Below are 10,964 nucleotides of genomic sequence, written 5' to 3'. Positions count from 1 at the left end.
TACCCAGGGCAGGGGGGGTAGGGGGGAGCGGGGGGAGGGAAGCATCCTAAAGCCCACTCCCCACCATCACTGAGCGCTTACAATGAAACAAGTACCATGCAAGAGCCGCGGCTTCCTTCAATCCTCCTAACAAGTCTGTGGCCCAAGCGGCATTAGCCCCCTTTGACACTTGACAGAAGTAAGATGAACACGCTTGTTCCAAAGTCCCTCCACTAGTACACGGTATAAATGGGATTCGAACCCAGGTCTACATCACCCCAGGGTCTGAGCGCCTCAGCACTGCCTTGTGGTCACTAATGCAAGGAAGGAAGAGGCAGGTTCATTCAGGTTCATTCAATGCTGTGGGCGGTCCCGTCCTTTGCTGCGGGGACGCGCTAGCCCGCGAGGGCGACAGTCAGGGAGAGCCTCCTGGAGGAGGCGGCTTTGCCCTGCATCGCATTGGTCCTACAAATACCGAATACCTGCCTAGCAGGAGCTTTGCTCTCGGGGCTGGCGCTGCACCGTGGGGGGGATGCCGAGGAGAACGAGGTCCCTGCGTGGCGGGCCTGGGTGCAGGGAGGAAGGAAGGGCTGACACTGTAACTGGGCGAGTCTTAAGTGCCCGCCTCCTGTACCCTCAGAGCAGCTCTGCTCCGGCGTGTCTCTCCCAGACGCAGAACCCATCCTTCTGCGGAATCCAGAGGAAACGCCTGGCCCTCCTACTCTGGAAGGAGCAGAACTCCTACCTGTCCTCCCTAACGTCTACCCTGCGTGCCCTGCTCCGACAGATTCCCCGCCTCTCATTCCACTCCCTTCCCAAGGCCAAACTCGCAGCAGCGACCCCGCCGGCCGAAGGCGGCTGGCCCTTTAAGGCCACCTTCTTCCCCCCACGTGCCGTCTGGTTGGGCTGGCGACGCTGACGCACGCGTGACGTCAATGGCAGCTGGCGGAGTCTGGGCACGAGGAGCGAAGTTGGGATGGGGGTGGGGGGCGAGAGCAAGAAGGCGGTTCATTTGCATTTAAAGGGGCCACTCCGGAATTAGTGATCAGGGCTTTAAAGAAATGTGTATCTGGCAAACTTTCTGTCCTGGGCTACGAGGCAAGAAAAAGGCGTGGTACCGCTGAAGTCGAAGGTGACTTGAGTTCGCGGTGTCAATTATGTCCTTCCGCAGAAAGGGAGAAATAGTCCGTCGGTGCCCGGGCTGGAAGCACGTGACCTGGAGGGGGCGGATGGGGGGGGAGAGAGGGAAGGAGGGAGGAGCTGGGGAGGCGAGTGTCAGGCTCGTTTCAGCTGCCCCCACCCCCACATCCTGCCCACCCTCTTGCAGCTGCCACCACATCCTGCCCTGCCTGGGGCAGGGAACTCTGGTGGGGGGGGTGCGGGCACGGACCGAGGACCCGGCTTTGGCACCCCTTTCCTGCCCCCTTCAGATCCAGGGTGGGGCCTCTGCCCTTTGCCCCGGGCCTGGCCCCAGACACGGCACCCTGGCACTGCGCTTGGGGCACAGCTCTGCCAGCACAGCCTAGAACAGCTCTCTGCTTAACTCCCTACACCCCCCCCCCCACTTCTGGCCTAGAGCTGGACTTGTCTGGGCCCCAGATCAGAGCCCCATCCCCGGGCCAGCACAGAGTAATCAATGGACAAATAGAGGAGATATTCAATAAAGGTTTTGTAATCTTAACTGAGGTACACAGCTACATACACAAATGTGCACAGATTCACATAACAGACATTGGCTGAACACATTCTCCTCCGGGCCCTGCAAGGCCCTGCAACACCAGAGCTTACTTAACTGCTGCCCCAGGGAGCTCAGGACCTGGTGGAGAAGAGTAAATTGGAAACCAAAAATGTCAGTGCAGCCTGGCGTGTGCTGGTGAGGTGGCCACGTGGCGTAGAGAGCACTCTTTGAGCAGACTGCAGGAGGCTACACGGCCCCAGGCGAGGAGGTGAACAAGGGCCCGGACCCCTGCTTGGGGCCCTTGCCCAGTAAACAAGGTGGAAGGTGTGGGGAGAGACTGACAAATGGGGAGGAAGAAGGATCGGCTCAGTAGGAGGGAAGNCAAGCGGCCGGCCGCAGGCTGGAACAGCGGCAGTGGCTTCCTAGGGCTCCGGAACAGCAGGCAGGAAGAGAAGCAGCCCTTGGGGGTGAGGAAGACCTTTCCAAGTTCAGATGGAGCAGGGTGCTGGGGGAAGTGTGAATAAAGGGTGTCCCTTCGTTATAGGAAGGACGAGGGGGACTCCGTACAGAGGAGTTACACACCTTTTAGGCCTTTGGTGGGTGCTTGTCTGCCTCCTCGGGGGTTTTATAGCAACTTTGGGCTCTAAGATGACTTTTCTCTACAAAAGGGGTTGGGAGCCCGAGGGGGAGAAGGAACAATGAAAACCCAGGCACCGGAGGCTGCTGGGGTACCTTTCCCCCTAAAGGATTCTGGGATGGGGAGTTGAGGGGCCAGAAGACCAAGATGTAGTGAGTCAGTTTCAGGAAGTCTTTAATAGAACCTAACTCCTAGGAGCATTACTTCCTAGATCCTTTCTTAGTCTTTCATGGAAACGAAGACCTTATATTTGTTCCTTTTCCATGAAGTTCTCTCAATAAATATATGTAAATTCTATTCCGCTTGTAATGTCAGTCTCCGCGGCTCTCTCCTACTCGGTTCTATAGTGCATTATCATTCAGCATCACAGGATTGGGGACACTCGGGTCTCTCTCACTGAGCTCTTCCCTCCTCTCCTCTCTCTCCAGCTCCTGGCCCTTTAACACCCTCCCAGGTGACTCACCTTCCTTCCTCATTCCTTTGTTAAGGACCCAACATTCCAAGGCAGGGAGGACTAGCCAGCCAATCACAGCCCTGGCAAGCCTGCCTCCAGCTTGAGATTGGCTGGAGCGGTGGTTGGCGGGAGGCTCACCCCGCAGGTCTATCAGAGGTTGGGGAGGGGGGCTCGGGGAATCGGCGGTAAGGGAGAATTTGTTCTGGGGGCTGCTTATGTTCTTGGAGAAGATCCTTCAAGTAGAGCTGGGGCCATGGGGGTCTCTCCGGCTTGGAGAGTCTCGAAACTGGAGACAGGCTGAGGACCCATGTCTCTTGGTCTCCTAGGGGGCCTGGCTGCCCTGTGCCCACTTTGGTTTTTACCTATGATCTTGGGACCCAGAGGTCTGAAGGCTGAGTTCCCAGGCCTGTTCCTAAGAAGTCTTTTCCAGCAGCCCTGATCTCTCCAGTCTCAACATTCTGCTTTCCCGACGTCGGAAACAGCCGGAAAATAAACACCCTGATGACTAAACGGTTTCTCCAGCGAGAGCCTGGGGAAGCACTAAAAATAGAGGCCACAAGCGAGGGGAGGTTCCCCACTTCAGGGGGGAGGCACTTTCCCATCTTGCTACTGCCACAGCCCCAGCCCTGGCACAAGGCTCTGTTCTTCTCGCGGTCCTTCGGGACAGGACAGCTGGCCTCCCCTAGCCTCCCCTGAGGTCTTTGGGGCAAGCTACTAGCCCTGCCTCACAGGGAAGACTGACATCTTCTGGTCCTGGGGCCCCATCTCCCAGATCTGATGGGGAACTGAGAAGCTACATGTGGGGACAAAGCCAGACACTGTTTAAATCAGGTTTCCTGAAGGACGGGCCAGGTGGAAGGGTTGGAAACTGAGGCCAAGGAAACCGGAGCCTGCTGGCTTCCTGCTTTAGGACATACACTATAAGTCTCCAACCTATTGGCAAGGCAGTTACTTCCACTGATCGTGCCTCCTTGGAGGCTCGTATGGGGTAATGGGCCTAAAGGGGTCTTGGCGGTCCAGCCCGTAGGTTATTATAATGTAGCATGAGGCACTGTTCTAGACAATCTACTTGCATAAACTAATCTTCACACCAAATGTGGGAGTCAGGTGCTATTATTACCATCTCCATTTTATCCTTGAGGACCATGAGGCTCAGGGAGGTCAACTGCTGTACCCGTGTTCACAGGTAACGTCCATGGTGGAGGGTAACGTAGGGTGAAGTGAGGGCTTGAACCAAGGCAGCTCCACTGCGCCAATGTTGATGCTTTTAATCACCGTGACTTGCGGCCTCTCCCGTACGTAGCAGTCTCCTCACCTAGAACTTAACCCAGCACTTCACCCAGAATCTAGTCTTTGTTCAGTAAGTCAGACCCAGTCAGATAGAAATCAGGGTGTGTGAAGAACTGAGTGCCCTTCTGTTCTGCAAGGTTCTTAGAGATCGAAGCCGGATTCCATCATTTCCTAAGGCTCCAGGTAGAAAGCAGCGGGATGTGGAGGGAACAGGGCTCCTGGAGGAAGTCGGCCGGTCCGTGGGGTAGGCAGGCATGGCACCCACACTCCTGTTGTAGGGCACGTGAAGATTCGCCACGCCCTGGGGCAACTAGCGATTTTTTTATTAAGAAAAAAAAAATCTTTTAAGAGCTACTACTGTTTCTTTAATAAGATGCTTTCGGGCGTTTCCTGTGCTGGGGGAAATTAAGGTCCCGCCCCTTTAAATTGCCCCCCTCGGCTGTAAGTGCTCTGGGGCCGCAGGCACTGGGGATTAGGTCACCCGAGAACTATGAGCTGTCGCTTTAAATTGCTGGGCGTCTGCCGAACCGGGCCCGGGGAGGGAGGCGCGCGTCACAGGTAGAGGGGCGGGCGGGCTCNGACCGGAGGCCAGGGCCACCCCTCCCAGCCGTGACACCCCCTTCCCCCAGCGGGGCCGGTGAGTAGGGGAAAATAATGCGCCTGCCGCTTTAAGAGGCCCCCTCCCCCACCCCGTCCTGGGTTTGGGGTGGAGGGTGGTCGGGACCGTCCCCCTGAGGGGTGGGATGGGGTGGCCCCCGGGTGGGAGGAACTCGCGGAGCGGGCTGTTTCCGGGCGGCGTCGGTGGGAGACTACGTGGGGGGCTGCTTGTTTGTGTGGGGGACGCGGCCGGGGGACAAGTGCAGGGGGTTCTAATTCCCCTGCGCGTCGGGGTCGGGGTGAGACCCGCGCTTGGGGGCGCGCCCGGCTGCGGGTGTCCGGGGTTTACGACGGCCTCCGAGCGGCCTGGGAAGGGGCGCCATCCTCAGAGGGGGGTCTCCGGTGACAGCCGGGAGCGACTGACATTTTAACAGGCGGCCCTCCCTCCCTCTCCCTCCTCGCGCCGCCTGTTCACTCCTCCTTGGCCCGAAATGGTGCNGAGGACACCTGGGTGGTGGGTTGGGGTGTGTGAGTGTGTGTGTGTCCGGGCCCGGGTTTGCCGGGTGCCTGTGGAGTTGGGACGCAGGGCCGCCTCGGGCGTGGGCACGCGCGACCCTTCCTGGGGACCTCCTACCCCCGTTCCGAGACCCCTGATCTGGTTCGTCAGCAGCCCCAGTCGGAGAAACCCTGGCCAGAAGTTTGCAGCTGTTCAACATCTGGGCACGAGTTCTCCAGTCCTCTCCACCAATGGCAGGCTGGACTGGTCTGGGAGTGGGGGTCGACGCTGAGTTTGGGGGGCTTTCCGGGAGGAAGGGCCACAGGAGAGGAGGATGCATCTTGTGTCTCGCCCCCATGCCAGCCTCCCCCATCAGGTTGGGCTCTTAGGGGGATGGGAAAAGGCTCCTTCTCCTTAGAGAATCCGGGGGACCTTTCAGCAGCCTCCGGAGGTCTGTCCCCCCCGCGCGAGGAGGGGCCTGGGTGTGGGCACACTCAGCACCACGGACTAGGTTACCCCAGGTTTGTCCTTCCGACTGGGAGGCTCCCTGTACCTCCTCCTAAACGTGCATTGTTGGTGGGTTGGGGGAGGGTGCAGTGGGTGGGTCCCGTGTCCCCCTTCCCAGTGCCCGGTCCCCTTTGTGAGGGCTTCTAGGTGGCCTGGTTTCTTTGGTTTGGGGGGGGTGATCCTTCCCCCCGCCCCCAGCCCCTCCGTGGGTCTCCTAGGCATTTTGGGGGCCAGCCTGGACTATGGGAAGTTTGCCGTCTGGGGCGGTGACCTTGGGCTGCTCTGGCCTCGAGGTAGGAGGGGAGCCCAGGCCAGCTGGAGACTGGGTGTAGTGAAGTTAGGGAGCCCGCCTCCCGCTTCTCCTCAGCCCCCCGACACGGAGGTCCTGGTGGCCAAGGAGAACATTGAAAAGGCACATGTCAGTGTTCACAGCTGTCCCGCCCGCCTGTGGCCGCTGGGTCACACCCGCCCCAGGACTTAGCCTGACTGTCCCAGCTCCCACGGCCTGCCTGGGAATGAATTTCCTTCCTGTGGTTTCCCAGTGTGTGGGGCAGGAGATGGGGGCGGGGTGGGATCAGCGTGAGGGTGGCTGAGGACCCGTTTATATGGGGTGACGGGGGGGACGCTAGAGCTGATGTGGCTCTTTCCCAGTGTGTCCCAGCACAGGTGTTTGGACCCTTAGATGTCACTGGTCATATTCTCTTTGTTGTATCTCCCCACCCCCCACGTACTCCGTATGTGCTTGTGTGTGTGTGTGTGTGTGTGTGTGTGTGTGTACATTCGTAAGGGAGGGGTCTCTGGTTTCCCGGGGAAAAGGAAGAGTTTGCGCTCACACTCCTTTAGAGACCAGAGAGGTTGAGCCTTTTACCTGAGATCACACAGCAAATCTGTGTCAGACCTTCTGTCTCACTGCTCTGTTTCGGGCATGAGTTCGTAGTAGGGAGAGACCATGAGAAGGTGAGAAGGAAAACAGAATTCCTGCTCATGGAACCCCCCGTCCACGGGGAGAAGCGGGACCCAGCCAGAGAGCCTCACACGCTTTGTGTTGGGGGATGGGCGGGAGAGGTTAGGTTAGAGCTTCTGCCTCACATAGCCATTGGCTGGGGCAGAGCGGTGGGGGGTTTAGGAGGGTGGCTGATACTGCCCGTCTTCACCCCACTCTGTTTCTTCTGCTCCCCGTGCTGGAGGGGCCTGGACTTCCCAGCTCTGTCCTGGCTCCTGGCTCTTCTCGCAGACGGGGAGGTACTGTAGTCCTTCTGGCTGGTGTTATATAATCTTTCTCCAGCAGGTTTTTTTTTTTTTTTTTTTTCATCTTCCCTGGTCTTTCCTGGGAGGTGTGTGATGGGGGAGAAGGTGGAGGGTAGGCTCCCCAGGTGGGGTGTAGGGTAGCGGCCGCAAGGAGGCTGGCTGAGGCCCGCTAGCCGCTTAGGGGTACCGGGGAGAGGAAGCCTGAGGTCAGACCCTCATTGATTGTGACCTAACCCCTCCCACTCTTCCTCCTCCCCCCCTGCCCTGGGAAGGTCTCTCTGTCGTGAGCATCCCTGGCCCTCGTGCCCCCGGAGAGGCCCGGCCCGCAGCTCGGCTTGCTGCCCTCCCCCCGCCGGCCACCTGGGCCTGTGCTCCCTGGCCGGCACTGGTCCAGGATCCTGGGGCTCACGCCAGCCTGGTGTGGGTGGGCCCCGTGTCCGACACTCTGCCACCCACTCCTCTGCCTGCGAGGGCTCAAGAGGAGTCGGGGACAAACGGTGGCTGCAGCGTGTCCCTACTTGCATCTGGAGCCAGGGCCCCTGTTTCTCTGCCCTTCCAGTCCAGGAGGCCGTGGCCTCCCTGGAGAAGAGGAGTTGACGGGCGGGTGGGTAGTAGAGGCCTGACCTCTGGGGCCCGGGTTGTAGCTGGCATCCGTTCAGGTGCCCGTGTGGCTGCGAGCATCGGCTGTGGGCCTGGAGCCCGCCGTCAGGGGTCAGCCCCTGGGTCTCGTGGCACGTTGGGGGTGGGTCCTCCCCACCCCTGGGGACCGTGGCCGGGACTCTCCAGGCCCTCCAGGCCACCTGGTCTGAGCAATTATCTCCCTTTTTACAGGGAGGAGGTGGCGGTGGCGCGAGAGCCTCGGCATCACTGTAATTGCCGGTGGCTTTTATGAGCCAGTCATGGGGCCGGAGTCCGGCCAACCGACCGTCCTTCTGTCCCAGTTTGGTGACTTACTCATGGTGGGAGGGGGAGGTGTGAGGCCCTAGCCGCCCTGTGCAGGACGCAGGACACCTGGCCGTGTTGTGACGGATGCTGCCCAGCGTGTCCACCCCGGCAGGCTGCGGAAGGGACCCACGGGTGGAGCTGGATCGGGGGACAGAGGTGGCTCTGGCTCGGCCTAGGAAGGATGGCGATCTCCGAGTGCTTGCTTCTCTGGCGGTTCTAGGCAGCTCTGCTGAAAGGCCTTGCACGTCGGCCTTGTGAGGATGGGATATTATTTATTTTCTCTTTTTCCCTGCCTGAAGCCGGAGAGAGTTTGTCCTGGAGCCTTTGGGCCCCTTCCCCCCCCCCCCCAGGGATGCTGCATGGGGGTCTGGGAGGAGGGTCCCATGCAGGGGTGCTGCGTGGGGGGCTGGGAGGAGGGTCCCATGCAGGGGTGCTGTGTGGGGGGCTGGGAGCAGGGTCTCCTGCAGGGGTGCTGTGTGGGGGTGTGGGAGGAGGGTCTCATGCAGACTGTAGTGCCCAGACATACCTGGCACGCCCCCAGCGTTCAGTGGCGCGTGTGTGAAGGTGTGCAAGTACACACGCGCGCACACGAGTGTGTGGACACCCACGGAGCAGCTGCTGGCCCGCGGGGGGTGCGGAGGAGGGCAGTGAATGGAAAGATGATTAAAGGATCGGAGGCCTGGGGCAGGTGGGGGGCGAGGGTTGAGAACTGAGCAGAGCAGGCCGCACGGAGGGTAGACCACAGCTGGACAGCCCCCCGGCCCACCTGGGTCACCGCCCCTGCCGCACCCCCATGTGCCCCTCCCCGAGGCCCTGGCTCACACCGCCTCTGCCCCTTATGCTGACCTGTGCCCTGGGTAAGTCAGCTCTCAGGGGTCCAGGAGTGTCCCCAGCCTTGTGATCAGAGCACCTGGTGTCCTGCTGGGCACCTCTAGTGCATGTCACCCTCCCCACCCACCCAGAGGCGTAGGGTGCCGTCCGAGTCCTCGGGCATTGTGGGGGTAGATCTCCCGGCCTGGCTGGCCCCCAAGCCCCTTTATCTGATTTTTCCTTTTCCTGAGGCTGTGGCCACAAGTCCCCCATTCCTGGGAACCCAGCTGTACTTCTGGCTGGTCCTGGCCGGCTGCAGACCCTGTGTGGGACCCAGACGGCCTCTGCAGGGCTGGGGAGTGCCCGCCGCCGGGCTCCCTCCCTCCTGCTGCAGGCTTCGAGGGGAGGGACTTGTCCAGAGCTTGGCCTGTTGCTGGCCACACCCAGGCGGGACCATATTTACTCATTTAAACGCACTCTCCTGGGAGGCTCCGGGCTCTAGGCCTGGTCACTGACCTTGGCTTGGTGCCCCTGGCCGGGCACTCTGGACCCTCCCTAGGAGTTGGGCAGACCAGGGACGCTTGTAGAAAGGGGGACATTCTCGCCCTCTGGTCAGGGGAACTTCACCCTTGGTGGGACCCTTTGCCCTGTTTGCCAGTACGCCCGGGAAACCTGCAGCTCAGAGCCTGGAGCCCCTGGTCCCCGTGTGCCAAGCTCCGTGCCGGGTGTGGTGGCACGAAGACTTGTCGTTTCTCTGCTCGGGGAGCTGAGCCAGAGATTTAAGTGACTTGTTCAGGGGGTCGTCTGCTCTGTCCCCTTGTCTTCACGTCACTTGATCCAGCTGGAGTAGGAAGACCTCGCGGACCCCTCTTCCTAGTCAGGAGGTGGCAGGGGCCTTGTCTGAGGTTAAGGGAAGGGCCCGTGTGTCCCTGAGGCCGGAGGCCCAGGGAGGCCGGGAGGATGAGTGGCAGGATTCCCTGGCAGGGGTCAGCGATGTGGTTTGGGGGCCCGCTGAGGGAGACGTCGCTTTGGCTCCCCGAGAAGGTGCTGCCCCCCGATTGAGTACCGTGGGAGGAGGGCCCACAGAGAAGGGGTGTGAGGGGGGCCCCCGTGACCCCTGCTGGTGCCCCCTTGAGCTGCGCAAGAGCTCTGGCTTGTCTGAAGGCCGGAGGCCTGGCTGGTGGGGCCTGTGCCCCGGAAGGAGTTGCTGGCACCCCCAGGGGAGGAGGTGCAGTGAGCCCGCCTCTGCGCTCCGCTGCTGACCCGCTTACAGGGGGCCTGTCCCTGCCCGGCTCTCAGTTGACTTCCATGGGGAGCCGTGTGGCGGTCCAGAAAGTGGGCCTTAGACCGCACGTCTCCTTTCTTCTAGACCCCGGCTGCAGCCTGGCTGGGGTGCTGTCCTGAAGGCGGGGTGGGGGCAGGCGGTGTCCTGGCAGGGGCCTGGGAGGCACTGAGGGGCCCTGTGGGGGCCCCTGGGCCCAGGGCTCAGTCTCACTCCGGGATGGGCTGGGGACACTGAGCCGGGCCCCGCCTCCCCAGCCAGCTGTCTCCCTGCCTCAGAGCCGTCCCCTCCACCTCCGCCTCCCTGTCACTCTGAGCAGATCCCTCTGGCCACATGCCCCCTCGGTCCTCATGATTGCCCCCCCAAGCCCCCCCAGCAGATACTTGGGGTTCAGGTTTGGGAGAATACGGAGTAGGAGAGCTCATCCCCAACCTCGAGAGAAAGCATTCAGTGGCGGTGGGTGGGGAGAGGAGGGGTCTGTCTTGTTTCTGGAGCCTTCCTGCTCCAGGCTCTAGGCAGTCAAGTAACTTGGAGGCAAAGAGGATGGAGCAGATGACCTCTGACCTCGAGTTTTCCCCTTGAAGCGTGCGTGGGCTCTGTGTTTGGTGAAGGGTCGCCGTTGGGGTGGACCAGGAGGAAGGGCTGATCTGGAATGGGGTGGGGACGGGGCGACTTTGGCCTCCCCAGTCACATCTCTTCTTGACCTTTGGGTCCCTTTCCTCCAGCTCCCAAAGTCGTCCCCTCTCTGCTGACTCCCCGGTGCGCCCCCCACGGCCGGCCTGCGGGGCCCGACTGACTGGGTGGAGACAGGTGTCCTGGCCCAGCTGTTCCCTCTTGTTTCTCCCACCTGTCAGCCCATGGGGTGAAGGGGGAGGGTGGGAACCCCTCTGCCCCCTCCTTGCTCCTGGGGTGGGTCCCAGTTGTAAAGCGTGGCAGGATTGAGAGTGGACGACAGGACTTCCCCACCCAGAGGAAGGTTGGCACTGGGTCGCCGGCAGGGAAGGCTGGTGGCCAGCCGCGGGTCCTGGCCGGCGAGCAGGG

At 61.1% G+C, this 10,964-nt stretch overlaps 1 protein-coding gene across 2 annotated transcripts in view; it reads left to right on the top strand.

The window, feature by feature from the left end:
• The first annotated feature begins 4,615 nt into the window (after positions 1-4,615).
• Positions 4,616-10,964, top strand: part of MEF2D (myocyte enhancer factor 2D) — a 23,009-nt gene continuing 16,660 nt past the window's right edge. For both annotated transcript variants that reach the window (XM_077764194.1, XM_077764193.1), the window contains exon 1: positions 4,616-4,675. The gene's annotated coding sequence lies outside the window, so the exon portion shown is untranslated. The remainder of the gene's footprint in view (positions 4,676-10,964) is intronic.

The sequence above is a fragment of the Crocuta crocuta genome, unplaced genomic scaffold (assembly GCF_008692635.1).
Source record: "Crocuta crocuta isolate KB4526 unplaced genomic scaffold, BGI_CrCroc_1.0 scaffold528, whole genome shotgun sequence".
NCBI classification, from domain to species: Eukaryota; Metazoa; Chordata; class Mammalia; order Carnivora; family Hyaenidae; genus Crocuta; species Crocuta crocuta.
This window is presented reverse-complemented; position numbering and strand designations above follow the sequence as displayed.